Source organism: Onychomys torridus, chromosome 9 (genome assembly GCF_903995425.1).
Source record: "Onychomys torridus chromosome 9, mOncTor1.1, whole genome shotgun sequence".
In the NCBI taxonomy this organism is placed as follows: domain Eukaryota; kingdom Metazoa; phylum Chordata; class Mammalia; order Rodentia; family Cricetidae; genus Onychomys; species Onychomys torridus.
In genome coordinates, this window is record NC_050451.1 from 118,985 (window position 1) to 139,318 (window position 20,334).

The 20,334-nt window shown below is 39.5% G+C and overlaps 1 protein-coding gene and 1 non-coding gene across 19 annotated transcripts in view; one reads left to right on the forward strand and one right to left on the reverse strand.

Annotated features, from left to right (window-relative positions):
• The window catches only part of LOC118590901 (sarcolemma associated protein), a 129,197-nt gene that overhangs the window by 89,311 nt on the left and 19,552 nt on the right, over positions 1 to 20,334 (reverse strand). The window lies entirely within an intron of this gene.
• Positions 2,047 to 2,178, forward strand: LOC118591664. Its single transcript, XR_004945965.1, has one exon. It is a non-coding gene; the product is annotated as a small nucleolar RNA SNORA71 (small nucleolar RNA).

Sequence of the window (20,334 nt, forward strand, 5' to 3'; positions counted from 1 at the left end):
TTGTTCAGCAGTTAAGAGCACTAGCTGCTTACAGAAGTCTCAGTTCTGTTCCTAACAGCCACACAGCTGTTCACAACTGCCTGTAACTTTAGCTCTTAAGGACCTAAAACCCTCTTCTGGACTCAGTAGGCACCATATACACATGGTGCACTTACATACATGCAGGCAAAATACTTATACACATTTTTAAAAAAAACTTTTTAAAAGGATGACTGGATAAAAATATGATATATATACACACACAGTGGAGTATTATTCAACCACAGAAAGAAATAAAACTCTGACCTATGTAGGAAAATGGAACTGGGAGGTCATCAGAGTAAACAAAATAAGCCAGATCAAAAAGACAAGCACTGCATGTTTTCTTTCCTATACAGAGCGTGCGCATGTGCGCGCGCGCACACACACACACACACACACAGTGCTGGTTAATTCACTGTCAAGCTGACTGGATTTAGAATCCCTATGAGACACATCTCCAGGTCTGTCTGTGGAAGAGTTGCCAGGGAGGATTAAATGAGAGAAGACCCACTCTGAAAGTGGGTGCATCATCCCACGGGTTAGTGGTGCTGGACTGAAAAGAGAGAAACTGAAAAAGAGGACCAGGATTCATTCGTGTCTCTTTGCTTTCCTGACTGAGTGGTAGTATGTGTGGAAAACATCAAAGTAAAAATGGGAGACTATGGGGGAGAGAGGCACCTGGAATGGTGCTTCTTGATTATCAACTTGGAGGCATCACCAGGAAACAAACATCTAGGCATGCCTATGAAGGAGTTTTTATAATGTGTTAATTGAGGTGAACAGATGACCCTAAATGTGGGTACACCATTCCATGAACTGGATTCTCAGATCAAACAGGAAGAAAGCAAGCTGAGTACCAGCATTCGTTCCTCTGCCTGTTGAGTATGGACACAATGTGAATAACTGCTTCATCTCCTGCCATCCATCTCCTCAATGACATCTGTGAACACAAATAAACCCTTCCTTTCTTCAGTCACTTTTTCAGGTGTGTCATTACAGCAACGAGAAAGGTAATATACCTGGAATTAAGAGTAGAGTGCAACAAGAGGACAAAACGACATGTTTACTCTTACGTACAACACATATGTGTATGTGTGTGTGTATATATATAATAGCCCAGCAGCTACGTTCCTATATGCCAGCAATGAGCACTCCAAAATGGAAATTAAGAAAGCATTTCCATTTAAAAGAATCTAAAAGAATAAAATACCTATGAATAAGTTTAGCAAGGTGGTAAAAGACTTGTATATTAAGGGCTATGCAATATCATTAAAAAAGCAACATTAATAGCTTCCACCTACAGACCCGGTGATGTGCAGATATTTGACATGCGTCACTTCCGATCCTCATGAGACTACCAAGAAGATATTAACATCTCCATTTTATAGATTAAAAACCCGAGATTCAGGCATATTAAACAAATTATAACAGTCTCATAGCTATTGCTAACTTGACACTATGATTCCAAAACAAAAAATCCCAAACCACACTGTCTGCCTGCCTTCCTTCTGAAATTAAGCACTCTCTGATCTTTAATTCAAAGCTTCTCATAAAATCTTACAAGATTATGAAATTTTCATGAAGCAAGGGAAATAGTTAGAACTCATTTCAAATGAGAATCCACCACTGGATAAATCATTTTAGTTTACAATACTTACATATAGTTACAATAGTTTACAACTATACAGAAAAAGCATAGAATTAGAAAGACTAAAATAAATCATAAAGTATGAATCAAATAGCTAAGTTCTGCAAGATTGAGGTGAAGTGCAGATAGGCATAATTGTTGCTAAGTCACACTTACGTGAGGGTGGTGACTGGATTGAGAAGGCGAGGAGGAGGAGGAACAGGTAGGACAGTACATTTATATATAGTCATGACCCAGCCCTGAAGAACGACACAATCCAAAGGAACAAGGGCAGAAATCCATGACATAATGTAAAAGGGGACTTGGCCTAGACAAGGAGTTGAGATTTCTTAAGGCAGAGGCACAATAAAAGATTTGATTAAAATATTGGTTTAGGACCCTGTACTCAGAAACAATTATGGGCTGCCTGTGCCCTGGTCATAGATACTGCAGGGAGGGGATGCTAAAAGCCTTACCCTGTATTTGGAAGGTCCGTTCCTGCCCTTGCCAAACCATAGTGCTTTGGAACACATCTTCCTTCTCACAGCCTCTAGGTCTCCTGACAGCTCACTGAGTATCCACTATCAGCTCCGGGCAGTGTCCTCAGGGGCTTATGGAAGGGAGGTAGAAGCAGGCTCTGCCTTGAGGGCTTTTGCTCTGGCCTAGTTTTGCAAGGATCCCATCAACCCGTCAAGTCCTGTGGAACAGCCTTTCCTGCCTTCTGGAGCTACTGCCGAAGCCAGGCCTCTGGAAGTCTGTGTGGTAGAACGCTACCTGACCCCTCTCCTCCTTGCCTCCCAGCAAGACCACCACACAAAGTGAAACTGGAGACACAGTTTTTACTCAGCTCAAAATTTGGCTCAGGCATGGGAGACACCAACATCTCAGAGGGCTGTGTCCTGTCCCTGTGTCCATCTGCCAGTGCCTGGAATGACTCTAGTGACAAGAGATTTCTATTACATTTGTTATTAACTTTTCTGCCACTTCCTTAACAGCCTTACAGATTTAAAAAAAAAGGTTTAAGGAATTACTCTAACATCTCATCTCTGACAACACAGCAGCTATAGGATGAACTGCAATCAGAGTCAATGGAAATAGGGAAGCCATGACTTGCTCACTTTTGCCCCCAGTAATTCAGTACTTTCTTAGAAACCACACACTTAGACTTTATATGCATTTCTTTTTCAAGGCAAATTGTAATCTTCAAAGAATTCCTGTCAATATGTAAATGGCCAAACCTTGAGCAGATACTTTTCTCTTTGAAAAAGAAAATAATAATAAATACTATAGGTGAATAAATAGAAGTAAAACAATGGTACAATCTATGAAAAAAACGACTGTTTTATCATAGGAAATGACTATCTGAGCTAAAGAAAATAGACTCCTTATAAGGTTAAGTGCAGAGGCTCCGGTTTTCTGCTATCACATGATTCAGTGGTTCAAATAGAGCCCACTCCCAATATTCTTCCTGATACTCATTTCTTTCAGAATAAGTAATACTCCCATTCAGGATTCACTAATTCTTTTTAAGACTCTGAACTGAAATTTAGTGACAGAAAGTATCATGGTTAATTTCTACCTCCATTCATGGCTTAAATATAGATCCTAAACAGTTCCCCTAGGAAAATCTTGAGACCCAAGTTAGAGAAGTTGTAAAATTTTCTTTTAACCAATTTCATTCATTTGCTTGTTTATTTTGAGTTACTTATGTCTCACTATGGAACCCTTGGCTGGTCTCCAACTCACAGATAACTAACTACCTGCTTCTATCTCCTGAGTGTTGGAATAAAATGTGTACACTACCATGCAAATTTTTTGTTGTTTTTTTTGTTTTGTTTTTCCAAGACAGGGTTTCTCTGTGTAGCTTTGCGCCTTTCCTGGAACTCGCTTTGTAGCCCAGGCTGGCCTCGAACTCACAGAGATCCGCCTGCCTCTGCCTCCCAAGTGCTGGGATTAAAGGCGTGCGACACTACCGCCGGGCCGCAAAATTTTCTTTTAAAAGGACTGATTTCTGGACCAGTGAGAAGGCTCTTGCCATCAAGCCTGACAGCCTAAGTTTGGTCCCTGGAACACACAGAAGAAGAAAACCTCCATATGAGCCATGGCACAGGACTACACGAGCACACACGCACTAAATAAAAGAATAAATATATTAAAGAATTTATTTCTTTCTCTTCCATGAAAAGCGATACCATTTACACCCAGAATTCAGCTATTTACAAGCTTTATCCATAGAAAGCAAAGCTGAACCAAAAATCCATTACTCACCACTGACAAAATAATTCATCACATATAATAATGATAATAATAATAATAATATCACATCTGTTTTTAAACAACCCCCTCTGCATGTATTTTTCCACTTAATGTACTTGTTACATTATCCTCATACTACAGATAAATAATTTAGAATTAAGAGAAATTAAGTATTTTGCTAAAAGTGCTCCGAAACTAGCAATGGGGAGAAAGATGCATTTTAAACATTATGTTTTATTGTTTGTTTTTGAAACAAGATCTTACAAGTGCAGGCTGTGTAGACTTCATCCAGGCTTGCCTTGAACTTGATATGTAGGCAACGATGACCTTTAAAGCATGATTTTCCTGCCTCCATATTGGTTGAATTATTAAGGCCACTCCACGTAGTTAAAAGGGAAGTTTATTTTGTGGGGTAACTTACAAATGAAGGGGTAGGTCGCAGAGTCTGGCAAGGTAGAGGGTAGTCCGGCGGCGGCGTTCTCTGGAGAACTCTGCTCGGTCCACCTCTCGCGTCCGGCGTCCCGGAACCAAGAGAGTGAGTTCTTCCCGATCCTTCGTCTTCTGCTTCCTCCTCTGCCCCGCCTTGTGGGTGTGACCATTACCGAAGCCTCAGTGGGGGTTGGAACTTCCAGGCCAATGCTGGGATGCCTATCCACTACATCTCCCCCTTTTGTCTAAATAAGAAAGTTCTAACCTAATACAAGACTATATACAAAGAGATGGTTATCAAATATTGTCCAGGAGTAATGAGGGATAATGACCTAGATAAGTTGGAATTACAATAAGTACAAACAATATCAAGCAAAAAACACATAGTAAAATCCAGGGAAGTCTAGGGCATGGATAGGTGGCGTGTTACAAAGATCATTCCAAAAGGTGTCCTATCCTAAAGAACCTGAGTCTAATACCTAATATATCCTATCTAAGATATTATATATGTTATATATACTAAGTTGTAACTATAACTGCTAATCTCCAACCTCATCAAAGACCTGAGAAGGAATATAATAATATCTGAGAAATGAGAGAAGGACGCAAGCAACTTTCGGGAGTCTTGCAAGAGTAGACAGAGACAGCTAGCAGCCTGGACAGTCACCTAATGTTTCTCAGTATCGTTGGTGCATTCAAATTGGCTACAGGCCTAGAGTATCTGACAGACCATTTTCAGAAGCAGGAATTCTGAAAGACCATCTTACCCTGTCTTGGCAAAGTATAGTGGTCGCTTTCCTTGTGTCCCACTTGTCCAGAAAGGACAGCATTTGTACTGTCAGCAGTTGAGGCGAGGGCAGTTCTTTGCCCAGTAGGCCATTTTGTGCCAAGAAGACAAACTTCCAAATGGAAATGTCTTAGAAGCCCAACATTCTCTCGGGATCAAATTGGTGCTGCCAGGAGCAGTTATGTCTCATGTCAACAGAATTCTAAGTTATTTAAATGCCATGTTCTCTAGGTCCATGAAGTGTTTGAAGATTACCTGTCCATCTGACCTATGTATTTATAAATCTGGATAACCTAACTAACATAATTATAGAGATGACAAGCATAGGTGACAATAACTATGTAAGTCTTATCTACCTAAACAACCTAAGGACTAAGCTTCCTATAAATAAGGCAAACAGTCTGTGAGCAGATGTACAGTAAAAGGACAATGACTTTAAATTGTGACAATACACAAAATAACTTTAACAGAGGTAGGAATGTATAGTGCAATATGCAATATGATAATAATCCTAAATATATATCAGTATACAGAATATCTTAAACAGAAGTAGAACATACATACAGTATGACAGATATAAATTCACATTTGTATCAATATACAAATATTTCACATGAGAGTAAAAATATGTGTACAATATAACAAACATAGTTCTGTATTTGTATCAATATACAAATTATCTTAAATAGGAATGTAAGAAGTTTATAATTTTATCAACATATAAGAATTCATAACAGTGCAAAGGCTGCTATATTACTAAATTTGTTTACTAATGTATATGACAGTCTACCATAATATCTTATACCTATTCATTCCATTTCTTCTTTTCCCATTTTTTTTTTTTTTTGAGACATATTTTCTTTCCTTAAGGAGAGTACTGAGTTTAACAGTTTCTTCCACCCCCAACCCTAGAACCATAACCCTGAGAAATATGAACCTTAGGGAGAAGGGGCGTCGTTTTCTTAGAATTGCTTCCTGCTGTTTAGGGAGCGATGGTATCTCTGTTGGGTATTGTGAGAAAGCTCAGATAGTTAAATCTCAGGTAGACTAACTGTAGATTCTGCAGCAACTCTCAGAGTAATGGGTAAGGCTGTCTGAAATTTTGGCAGCTCAGTCGGTAGAGCATGAGACTCTTAATCTCAGGGTCGTGGGTTCGTGCCCCACGTTGGGCGCCAGATATTGGTTGAATTATTAAGGCCACTCCACGTAGTTAAAAGGGAAGTTTATTTTGTGGGGTAACTTACAAATGAAGGGGTAGGTCGCAGAGTCTGGCAAGGTAGAGGGTAGTCCGGCGGCGGCGTTCTCTGGAGAACTCTGCTCGGTCCACCTCTCGCGTCCGGCGTCCCGGAACCAAGAGAGTGAGTTCTTCCCGATCCTTCGTCTTCTGCTTCCTCCTCTGCCCCGCCTTGTGGGTGTGACCATTACCGAAGCCTCAGTGGGGGTTGGAACTTCCAGGCCAATGCTGGGATGCCTATCCACTACACCTCCAACTCCCAAGAAATGGGATTACAGGTGTGAGCCACCACACTGGGCAGATTTTAAACTGTTTTAACTTCAACTTCCTGCTCTACTACCTCTGTCTGAAAATTGTACTGCTTCTTCTGTTTCTCTCAAGCATCTATGAAATGAGAATGATTTTACTTCAAACATCAGTAAGATAAGGCTGACAACTGGCCAAGTGGTAAATTAGTAGTAATGGTGACAATAAAACAAGCAGACCTTCTGCTGCAAAACCATCTGGAAAGGCAAGCTTTAAAACCTCTTTCCAAAACGCATATACTACCTTATACCAACTATTTGACACACAGCCCTAAACTGAGGTTTTTCAGTTTCCATGTCCACAAGCCTATTAAGTATTTGCTTATACCAGGTCCTCTGCTAGCTCCTTTACATACATTACCTCATCTAAACTCACACACACCACGATTAAGACAGAAGTTAAACATATGCCCAGAGATTACACAAAAACTAAGACATCAAACAAAGCCTCTCTACATGACTACTGGCAATCCTTGGAGAGTAGCATCAGTTCTGTCTTGAACCTTTAATAAATGTATACTGAATAAGTACTAAATAAATACTTAAAATACTTAGTTGATTCATATACTAATATAATACTTAGAGTCTATACTTGTCCCATTGTTTACCTGCCATTTCCTGAGCATCTCTGGTCATGAATTCAACCATCAGCCAATAATTATAGAATTAATATGTGACTATCATAAAGCCACTCACACAAATTCTACTCAACATTAAAGAAAAATGAAATTTGCAAGAAAGTGAATGAAATTGGAAAATATTATACTGAGTGTGGTAAGCCACACCCAGAAAGACAAACACTAGGTGTTCTCTCTCAAATATGGATCTTGAAGTCAAATTTTTAGATAGTTTTGTTTAAGTTGCAGTGAGTGTCCATAGAGTCCAGATATTGTGAAAGGAGACGTGGGGCAGGGGGTATTGAAGGGAATGGAGAGTAAATCATATTTATATGAAAGTAGAGGAAGGACTCTAGAGAAGAAAAGGGAATAAAGAAATAGAAGAAACATGGGGTTGGAGGAGAGGGTCAATCAAAACTAAGAATGCTAGGTAGCCTCCCTGGAGTTGTGTAGCAGTCTAGTCATCTTTGTTTTACATCTAGTATCCTACTATGATTGAGTAGAAAACAGGACCCTAGGAAAGACACAGGGATCACCCAATGACAGAGAAATGGATGAGATCTACATGAACAACCTGGACGACAGTGGGAGTAATGAAGGGCAAGATTTGAGGGAAAGAAAGCTTAGGGGAGCAGGAGATCCCAGCTGGATCAAGAACAGAAAGGGAGAACGAGGAATAACAGACCATGATAAATGAAGACCACATGAGAACAGGAATAGGCAGAGTGCTGGAGAGGTCCCCCAAAATCCACAATGATACATCCTCTGTAGACTGCTGGCAATGGTCAAGAGAAAGCCTGATCTGACCTAGTCTGGTGATCAGATGGCCAAACACCCTAACGTTCGTGCTGGAACTCTCATCCAATAACTGATGGAAGTGGATGCAGAGATCCTCAGCCAGGCCCCAGGTGGAGCTCCAGGAGTCCAATTGTTGAGAAAGAGGAGGGACTGTAAGAGTGTGAATTGTTGAGACCAAGATTGGAAAAGCACAGGGACAAATAGCCAAACGAATAGAAGCACATGAATTATGAACCAAGGGCTGTGGAGCCCCCAGCTGGATCAGGACCTCTGGATAAGTGAGACAATTAAATAGCTTGAACTGTTTGGGAGGCATCCAGGCTGTGAGACCTGGACCTGTCCTTAGTGCATGAGCTGGCTGTTTGGAATCTTGGGCTTACACAGGGACACTTTGCTCAGCCTGGAAGGAGGGGACTGGACCTGCTTGGACTGAATCCACCAAGTTTAAATGAATCCCCACGGGAGTCTTGGCCCTGGAGGAGATGGGAATGGAGGGGAGGGGCTGGGGGGAAGGTGGAGGTGGGGGCGAGGGTGGGGGGAACAGGGGAACCCATAGCTGATGTGTAAAATTAAAACACAAATATAATAACAAAAAATAAATAAAAATAAAAAATAAACCTAAAAATGCATGAAAAAGTCACATAGGAACCTACTACTTAACAGACTTAAAAAAAGAAAAAAGAATTTGAACAGAAGTACTCCACATTGTGGTTAACACTGCTCCCAGAAGCCCTAGGTTTTCAAACCAAAATTCCATTGTCGGCTGTGGGATATTCCCCTATGACTGGACAGGTAGTCCCAGCAGACTCTCAAAACACTACAGGCTGTTATATTTGCTCTTGGATACCCACCACCATAGTGCTAGAACAATCACACCCAGCTGTAGACTGTTCCTGTTTCAATACTTAACTGCCTGGCAAGATATGCTACACCATGAATGTTCTGAGGGTAGCCAGCTGCATTCTGACTGGATTTAAACTCTACAGGATGGAATACATATATGGCTGGCACCACAGAATTGGTCAAAAGCCTCTGGGAGGTCACATGCCCTACTGGGGAATCTAATACTGATGTCTGCCAAATAGACACGTATTAAAACTGCTTTCTAAATAAATAGTTTATACCCACAGACTTTTGCAACTCTCAGACTTGATTAGAGAAGCCTCTTAGCAGTGGGCAACAGTAAGGGCAGGGGAACATGACAGCTGAGTGCTTAGCCCAAATAGGCTATCTACGTCACCCCATCTGAGGCCCAGGGAACATCACAGAAGAGAGAGTGGAAGACTATGCCAAGTGAAGGATGGGGAAGAATGCAGTGTGGTGCTGCCTTCTGAATACAAGGTGGTCCTTATGATCACACAACAGCTGTGACTACCTGGGAGGACCTGAACAAAACAGGAAGCAAGGGAGAAAATGAGAGAGGGAAGGACAGAGACCAAGAGAGGAAAAGGAGGAAGGATAAAGTCTGGAGTAGTGGACGGGGATGAAAAAGTGGTAAGGGTTGAGTGTAATCAAACTTCATTTGTATGTAAGTATGATATTGTCAAAAAAATTTAATTACAAATTTTAAGACTGTGAGTGGGCCTGATGACACACATCCTTAACCTCAGCACTCAGGAGGCAGGCAGATCTCTGCGAATTCCAGGTCAACCTAGTCTACATAGTGAGTTCCAGACTAGCCAGAGCTACATAGCAGGCCTTGTCTCAAACAAACTGGAAATAACTTTAATGTCCATCCAAACTATATGATAAAGAGGGCTTGGTTGAACACACCTGTAACCCAAACACTCAAAAGGCTAAGGAAGGAAACATCAAAAAACAACAAAAACCCATATTATAATCATCTGATGAAATATAATGCAATCTTCACAAATAATGAGGCAGGGCTATAGTACCAGGATAAAAATATTATCCATTTTGTAAAATCAATGATATAGATTACACTATTAGTATCTTAGGGTTTCTATTGCTGCAGTGAAACACCACAACCAAAAGGCAGTTGGGGGAGGAAAGGGTTTATTCAGCTTACACTTCCACATCTCTGTTAATCACCAAAGGAAGTCAGGACAGAAACTCAAACAGGGCAGGAGCCTGGAGGCAGGAGCTGATGCAGAAGCCACAAAGGAGTACTGCTTTCTGGCTTGCTCAGCCTGCTTTCTTACAGAACCCAGGACCACCAGCCCAGGGACGGCACCATACACCATAGGCTAAACCCTCCCACGTCAATCCCTAATTTTTAAAAAATGGCTTACAGCTGGATCTCATGGAGGCTTTTCCTCCACTGAGGCTCCTTCCTCTCTGATGACTCCACCTTGTGTCAAGCTGACACACAACCAGCCAGTGCAATTAAGAAGCAAAAATTTGGAAGAATATACACTAACAGTTTACAGTGCTTTATCTCCACAAAGAGAAATCTGAAAAGTAACTCCTGAGGATATAAAATTTTATTCACCACCCAGGCACTCCAGGAAGTGCAAAGACAACACTGAGGCCAGCACAAAGAAAGACACCACCTCAGCCCACCTGGTGTGGGAAGTGAGTAAGTAGGTAGTGGAGTAATGGAAGAGAAAGAAGGGATCGGCAGGGAGTGGAAGAATGGATGAAGAGCAGCTTGTGAGCTCTGAAGTGAAGCAGAACTGGAGGCACAGCGGTTGCTGTTCTTGGTCCTTGGGAAAAGGGGAATTACCCTGCCCATCAAGAGAGCCAGTAACAAACACAAGTGCTAGTAGGCCTATGCCTTCTTCCTTTGAGAAAACCGACCACTTCCGAGTCACTGTGACTCCCAAAGCTGCATCCTAGCCCACGAGGAAGAGCAGTGCCTGCAGAATGGAGACCCACAACTGCCTGGACATGTCCTGCTGTGTTTACTTCTCATCATTGGCCTAGCTGCTAATCTCTCTTGTTGGTTATGGTGGTGGTTCAACCATGAGACTGGACAACTCTATGTTGAACTACAGTTTTATCCTGCTGCATCTAACTTTGGCCAGAGATTTATTTCTTTTTGAGCTTTGGGTTAGACAAAACTTGAAAACACCCAGAGGCCCTGATCACCACCACACAGAGCGGGCAGGAAGAAGACACCCAGAAAGAGACTCAACAGCCTGAGCAACCATGGATTAGAACCAACACAAGTAGGGCTGACAGGAAAGGCATCTGGAGAGATACTAATATAAAAAACTGAGAAGACAAGAAATAAGACTAGAAAGGTAAGTAGTCACCAAGCCTTTCTTAAGAAGCATCAAGCAAGTATAATGTTTATAATACAGATGATAAGAAACTCATCACTATAGATTTTAGGCAGGGAAGTACTGAAATAAAATTCATACTTCATTCAGGGCAGTAAAGGCTTAAGAGGTGCTAGACCAAAGCCTTGGACACTCAGTTACAAGGCTTCTAAAGTAAATAATGTTTTGAACTTGAACAATTTTAGAAGTAGTAAAAAGAGCTTAATGATGGATTCTATGGGCTCAGTATTGAAGACACAAGTTTCTAGCTTTGACTACTTGGGCAGCCCAAACATCATCAGTGTTTGGAGATTACTGGAGGGGTATGGCTAGTGAATGACTCTCTTCTGTTTTGGACATTTCACTTTTAGAGTTTCTGGAGCACATGCAGTGAGTAAAAGCAAGAAAAACAGAAAGTACAGACATGAGCTGGGTGTGGTACACACACACCTGTGATCTCAGGTAGTAGGAAGACTAAGGCAGGAATAGTGCCAACCTGAACAAATTTAGCAAGACCTTATCCAAAAGCAAATTGTTAAAAGAGGCTAAGAATGCAGCTCCGTGGTAAAGCACCTGCCTCACAGGCATGAGGTCCCAGAATGGAAGCCTCAGTAGTACAAATATGTAAAGGAAGGGGAAGGAATGGGGGATGGAAGAAAATAAAGCTACACATGAATGAAAAGCACAAGCATTAACTGATCACTAAAGTTACATGAACTAGAGGCTAGAAAGATGGCACAGTGGTTAAGAACATGAACTGTTCTCCCAAAGGACCTAAGTGATTCAAGACACATCAGACAGCTCATAACCAACCACCTATAAATCCATCTCCTGGGGGCCCATTGGCCCTTGTGAGCGCACACACTTCAACTAATAAAAAAAATTTAATTAATTAATACTAATGTAACTGAGAAAACAATAATTCAAACTCCTTAAGAAGAAACCAGTGGGGTAAATGCCTGAATTAGTTTCTAACAGAATAGTTAGAAGTATATGGGGTGGGGGAGGGGGGTGTTTAATCAGGAAAAATAATACTGTGGAGGTCAGAAAAAAAGCCAAGAGCACCTAGTAGTTCTACCAGTCTACATATAGAAGTCATGCTGACTCAAACTGCTGAAGAGCCTAAAGGCAGAAGAAATCTAGAAAAGTCACAACACATTACAACTCAGAATCTCTTGTTGGGGAATGTTATTTTAAGGTGTGTTACTTTTGTTTATGTTGCATTTGTTTAACTCTGTGAAGCTGTGTTACTGTGCCTGTCTAAAACACCTGATGGTCTAATAAAGAACTGGCCAATAGTGAGGCAGGAGAAAGGATAGGTAGGGCTGGCAGACAGAGAGAATATATAGAGGGAGAAATCTGGGAGGAGAGGAAGATCTAGGAAGGAGAGACGAAGGAGGAGGACTCCAGGAGCCAGCCACCCAGCTACATAAGCCACGGAGTAAGAGTAAGATTTACAGAAGTAAGAGGATGGGAAAAGCCCAAAGTAAAAAAGTAGATGGAATAATGTGGCAAGAAATTAAGCCACCCCAGGGTCAGTACACCCTAAGCAAGGGCAAATGACTGCTTAGGAATAAGGGGTTCCAGATATTATGGGATAGTCAAATGCACCCTCAGCCTCCACCTACTGCAGACTAATAGGATATATCTACCTCATCCTCCCAAGTACTGACAATAAAAATAATTCCTAGACACTGCCAAAGGGGAAAAAAAAAGAAAAGAAAAGAAATTAAGCCAAGCAAAGGTGGGACATTCATAATTAAGAATAAGCCTCCATGTGTGATTTATTTGGGAGTTGGGTGGTAGGCTCCTCAAAAAGAGCCAAAGACCAACCAACCATAATCTCTAATTCCAAAGGTTAGAATTTATAAGGCTATCTCTTCTTGAGGCCCCAAATTAATCAAGCCAATCAGAATGGAAGAGACTAAAGGGAACAAATAAATATACCACTACCTATGAGAAAATTGTTTACCATTCTAGTAGAAGACAATTTACCACAAAAAAGAATTACTACATTAAATTGGTTATCTGCTTCTTTTTGCTTCTGGGTTTTTCTTTTTTGGAAACAGGGTCTTGCTATGTAGTCCAGTCAAGCTTGAAACTCACTATATAGCCCATTCTCTTCAGTGTCCTCTTCTGAATACTGGAACTCTAAGTGTCTACCATCACATCTGGCTTTATTTTTAACAAAACAAAAACTACTGCAAAGCATAAGTAAAACATCTTCTTGTTCATTTTATTATCATTCCTGACTTCTTGATTGTTATACATCATCTCTTCATCTGTGATTTCATGTAAGCCAAACTATTAACAGTATAATACCCATACAGCCCTATATAATAAGCATGTTTGAGTGTGGGTAACGTATAAAACTATGGTAGTGATTATACAGCATATGATTAATGCAGCAAGTAATTTATCAGAAATGGTTAAAATCTTTGATGTTAAAAGGAAAAAATAAAGGATACATTTTCATTTCTTGCTTTAAAAAGCCCCTCTGTTACTTTTTGGGTAGCTAATTTGTCACTTATTCTTAGATGATTACTCTGTACTAGTTGAGAAGGATGTAAAGATGTTTTTTTGGTCCACTCAATCCACTCAATAAAGAAAAACTCCACGAGGAATTTTTTAAAACCTCAGAAGCATATTTTCAGATGAGTCTACAAAACAAGTAGGACACTACAGAATTTTTACTTGAAATGGTAAAGTTAGTAGTGTTTTCTTGGAGTAGCATGGAGTAGAGTCCCAAGATGTGAGTCACTCAAGTCAGAACAACTGGTTCGGGATTTAGCCAAAGCTAAAAGAAAAAAATGCAGACCATACAGCTCTCTCAGCAACAAAGAAACAGCCATGCTGGGTGAGCAACTCTAGGTGAATGGATCAAAGAGAAAGAGTTGAAAGTCCTAACCAGTCCTACCTAGTGTTGCACCTGGAAACATTTAAAAGTGTTTGCTTATCTTTTGATTTGTCATTCCTTTTTAAATTTACTACTGAATTTTTAATTACATTCAAAAAATATAACAAAAGTCATCTTGGACTCACTAATTCCAAAATACAAAGTTGGTGTCCCTATCATACCTTTCTAGCAGTAGGTACTGATTAAATACAATAACCAATCTGTATTTTACTACATGCGTATTTTCCCCACTTTTGCATTACTAATGACAGAAGCCAGACCTTTACAATACATAAGGCACATGCTTTATCACTGAGCTAAATATGACCCCAGACCTCAGATCTCTATTTTTTATTTGTATGCTTGCTTGCTTATTTTAGGTTTTTGATACAGGCTCTTAACTGTGCTACCGAGGCTGGCTCCAGTCAAGATGTAGCCTTAAGAGTTGTCATTAAGGGGTTGGGGATTTAGCTCAGTGGTAGAGCGCTCAGCTCCAAAAAAAAATAAAAAATAGAAAATAATAAAATAAAGAGTTGTCAATAATATCTCAAACCTCTTTCTCCTCCAGAAAGTTGTAGGCATGCTGCCCTGTCTGGCTTAAATATGTATCTTGAATGAACCAACTACTTTCTCATTGAATGACATACACTGAGGTGGACTTTGAGAGTTTCCAGCTGTGTCCTATATCTAGTTTTCTCTCTGCTTCCTACATGTGGCTAGAATATGATCTCTCCCTGTCCTGATCTTGCTGCTTGCAGTCATACAGCCCCCACCAAATTATGGGCTCTCCCCCAATGGAACCAGAAGCCAAAACAAACTTCCTTCTTTAAGTTGCCTTGGATGTGGTATTTCATCACTGCAACAAAAAAAAGCAACTAATACAGTCAGTAAAAACAAAAACAAACCAAATTTCTTATGTTTCTTGGTAATATAGAAATAATGACTCCTGTAGCAGGCTATCACTTCAGATACACTGCACAAAGAAGGGAAAACGTCTAAAGACCTAAAGACATTAAAGAAAAAACATGTATTGAAATACAATTTCTAAGGCTGGAGAGATGGTTCAGCAGTTAAGAGCACTGGCTGCTCTTCAGAGGTCCTGATTTCAATTCCCAGCACCCACATGGTGGCTCACAACCATCTGTCATGAGATCCGCAGGCATATGAACAGAAAGAGCACTCACACCCCCTTAAAAAAAATACACAATTTTTTTTAAGAAAAATATAATTTCTACTCTTATACCTATAGAAAACAAATATATAATTACCTTCATGCTATAACTGCAATAATAAACTTTGCTACCAGAGTCACCTATTCTCAGATAAAAATTTCCAAAGCCATGCAATAGCTGAGTCACTACTGACTAAAGAACTTAATTACCTCATATAGTCAGTGAAAAATGATGATGTGTAATATAAAACTAATTTATTTCTGTCATCATTCAGGATTACAAAATGAACTTCAACATGGTTACTAATTCTAAGAGTGACTAATAAATATGTTGATTTATTTCTTACTAACAGTTGAACACATTCTTTTCTGGGATTAAATTAAGTACCACCTATGCATCAACTGAGTTAAATGGGAAATTATCCTCTACCATTTCTGAGTTTAAAAGGTTTTTCCTTCAATAGGCTAGTCAACTTTCTCTAACATTATCTCAACCCTTATGCTTTGCCCTAAAATCAAAATATCAGTTGAAAAAAAAAATAGGTACAACCAAAGAATATTATACTGCAACTTATCACAAATAGATTAAAGTACACAGTGTCTTCAAAATAAAAAGAGTTAGTTAAAACTCTAGAAAAATCAAGTAAAATTGTAGTATTGAGTTCTCCAAAAATCCTCATCAGTGAGATAACTTAGGGCCTAAAGAAACTACCAGTGCAAGAACCCAAAACAAGAAAGCAAAGTGTGAAGGCAGAAGAGTTCAAAATCCAAACCACTGCACTTTACAAACTGGCAAACACCACAATTTTGAACAGAAAACTGCAGTTTTTAAATGATACACAACTTAACAACCACTAATTTAGCTAAAACTATTCCTGCCATTAAATAACTACACAAGGGAGGCTATGTAGTGAAAGGCTAATATTCATTGAGTCCTAACTGTGTGACCAGCCCAATATTACTTCCTTTACACATAATGACTCATCTAATTATCTTAATCCCTATGAAATGCTATTATTATTCCCACAAGAAAACTAAGGCACAAAGAGGCTAAATTCTCACCAAATACTATACCGCTAACAAGAGGTAGAAACCTAAGTATTCTTCCAGAGGATCCAGGTTCAAACCCAACGTCCATATAGCAGCTCACAACTGTCTATAACTCCAGTTCCAGGAATCTGACGCCCATTCTAACCTCCATGAGCAGCAAGTATTTAAAATTTTAAATAAATGTAAGTCCAATTTCTCATGCTATAGATGAGCAAATTGTTTTACTACAAAAGACAAAGAGTTAACTCAAAGTTAATAGTCTTCAATAGCAGAACTAGCACTGGCAGTCAAGCTTTTCACCTCATATGAGCCTCTTCAAAAATAATTATCTTCTCTAAGTGCATCTTTAATCTCAGAACTTCAGACAGAGACAGGCAGACCTCTATGAATTCAAGGTCCACTGATCTATACAGAGAGCACCAGGACAGCCAAGCCTACAACTTAAATTGTTTGTTGTTGTTGTTGGTTTTTGCTTTTCGTTTTTTGAGACAGGGTTTCTCTGTGTAACGGTGCTAACTGTCCTGGAACTCACTTTGTAAACTAGGCTGGTCTCGAACTCACAGAGATCTAAGTGCTGGGATTAAAGGTGTTCACCAGCCCGCCCCACCCCCAGCAAAAAATTTTAAAATAAAAAAAAACTTAAAAAACTTATCATTAAAATCAGAATAACAGAATAGTAAAATTAAGTACAGAAGAAAATAAAAAGAAATTCTTCAAGCTTTCAAGAATAGGATGCTGTCAACAGCACAATATATTTAACTATCTTCAGTATACAATATTCTATGTCTTGTACTATCATTTTAAAGAATTAGAGACATACTCATTATAATGACAAACTCCATACGACTTACATTTCACCTACATTTTTGCATGTCATTAAATACTTTTGGCAGAGCAGATGAGATAGCTCAGTGGGTACAAGCACTTACAACACAAGCCTGATGACTCCATACATGCACTGCGACATACTTTTGCCTGTACAGACATATATACACATGCATGCACTCACCTGAAACTGCAAGCCAGCATGTTTTCCTTTATAGGCATTGTCATGGTCATAGTGTCTCTTCACAACAATAGAAACCCTAACTAAGATACGAAACATGAGGAATCCCAACCACATGCTGCTGCAGGAACTCTACATGCCTTCCCTGCCACAAGACCCTACCCTCTCAAACCATGAGCCACAATAAATCTTCCCCTCATTAGTTGCCTTTTGTCAAGTATCTGATCACAGTGACTGGAAAAGTAACTAGTAAGTACATTTGTTCCAAGGTATGCTATGCCTTTCACAGCACAGACATTCGAGACAGAGGAAGTGAAGGCTCTAAGACAGCACTGACTTGCCCAAGATCATGGAAAGTAACAGAGCCAGGATTCACAACCATCTACAATAACTGGGCTCCACAATCCATGTTCTTAGTCATTATATTACATTATTTTAATTCTACATTTTCAACTACATGATGTCAAGTCTCAAAATACAATGACATGACTCTGATATCTGAAACCACTTTTGTTTTTTAAGTCAGCTACTACTCAAACCTATAATCCCAGCACTACGGAGAAGGAAACAAGAGAATCCAGGCAAACCTGGGACACTTGTACACACCAAGACCTTGTCATAAGAAACAAGGAAAACTGAGAAAAGAGATTAGGAAAGACAAAGGGAGAAGGAGAGGGTGAGGAACAAGGAAAAAGGAGGAGAAAGAGAGAGAAGGTGGCAGAGAAAGGCAAGCAGGCAGTATGTATATACATATACATATATGTATGTAATAACAATTAATGAAAAAGAGACCATTATTTTGAAAGAGGGAAGTATATGGAAGGGTTTAGTGGGAGAAAAAGGATGGGAGGAATGATTTAATTACATTATAATCTCAAAAGTAACAAGAATAAAACTCTTGGCCAGGTATTATGACACACACCTTGGATCCCAGCACTCCGGAGGATGGGACAGATAGATCTCTATGAGTTTGATGCCAGCCTTGTCTATGTAGTGAAACCCTGTCTGAAAAAAAGAAAAAAAAAGAAAAAAACCTAAACCTAAATCCTAAAATAGATCTGAATAGATATTTGTCCAAAATACTGATATACAAAACTGGATATGGTAGTGCCCACCCAACTGTAGGAGGAGAATTGTGAAGTAGAAGCAAAGACAGGACCCTGTACCACAAAATGAAAATAAAATGTACATAAATCACCAATGATAATATGAAAAAATGATCAACATTACTACTCACTAGAGAACTACAAATCAAAATCTGAGATATCACCTCATACTCTCCTGACAGCTAAAATTTAAAAACACATTGATCAGGAGATAAACTAAAAACTCTCATACACTAATAAAGTATAAAGTGGTACAACCACTTTGAAAAACAGATTGACAGTTTCCCAAAATGCTATACACAGTATTGTGGAATGTTACTTTAATTATGTAAAGATGTGTTACATTTGTTTATGTTCCAGAATATTACTTTAACTATGTAAAGATGGTTGCATTTGTTTATGTTGTATTTGTTGAACTAGGTGAAGATGTGCTGCTATTTCATCTTGACTTCCTAAGTCACCTGACTGGTCTAATAAAAAGCCAACAGCCAAAAGCTAGGCAGCAGAGGGATAGGCAAGGCTGGAGGGCAGAGAGAATAAGTAGGAAGAGGAATCTAGGCTTGGGAAGAGAGAACGGAGAAGAGAGGAGGAGGAAAGAGAGGCAGATGCCCAGGGCCAGCCAGGCAGCAGTCAGCCAGCCAGACATGGATTAGGACATGAAAGAAAGCCCTGAGGCAAAACATAGATGAAGAGAAACAGGTTAATTTAGTTATAAGAGCTAGTGGGACAAGCATAAGATAAGGCCAAGCATTCATAACTAATAAGTCTCCGTGTCATGATTTGGGAGCTGGTAGTCCAAGAAACCTGCTACAACATAGTTATACATAATATAGCAATTTTACTTTGACATATATACACAAACTGGAATATATGTAGCACAAAAAACTGAGCACAAATTCATAATAGCTAGACAGAGAAAATAAAACTACTTAAATGTCCATGACTGAATGACTTGGATAAATAAAATATGGTATAGTCATACAATGGGTTACTATCTGCAATAAAAGAAACAGTACTGGTAAATGCCTTAACTTGCAGAATACCTGAAAATACTATGCTAAATAAAAAGTAGATGCACAACCAAGGTGCATAATTTCATTTAGACAAAATGACCAAATAGACAATGTACAGACAAAGAAAGATCAGTGGTTGCCAGAGTTCGGCAGGGAGGAGGAACTGAGTAGTACTACTAAGAGATCTAGAGTTTCTTTGGAGGCAGAGGACAAAAATGTTCTGGAACTACAAAGTGGTGATAGTTGTGCACCTTTTAGATATACTAAGCACTATAGTGTATACTCTAGAAAATTAAAAGTAAACTAAAAATACAGTTAAGAAATACACGAAGATATAAACTTTGAAATAAAAACTCAGAAGTGGTTAAAACTGGAATTACATGACTTTTGAGGAAGAACGAGAATATTAAAAATCAAGGGATAAAAATGAAGACTTTATGGGAGACAATAGAGACTAGACAACTCTAGACAACAGAGACAAAGATGAAGATGTCAAAATTCTCTCTCTCTCTCTCTCTCTCTCTCTCTCTCTCTCTCTCTCTCACTCACACACACACACACACACACACACACACACACACACACAAATAAGAACCAGGAAAGAACAGTGTTATGCACAGGAAAGTTTGAAAAGTTCCATTAAAAATTCATACTAGGAGGGGAGGTATAGTACAATAATAAGCCTGTGGCCCTGAGTTGAATCCCAGACCTCTCTCCTCATTGCTCCTATACACAAATATTCCAAAACTAAACTAAATCATCAAATAATCCATATGAAAGTTCCCTAATGACTT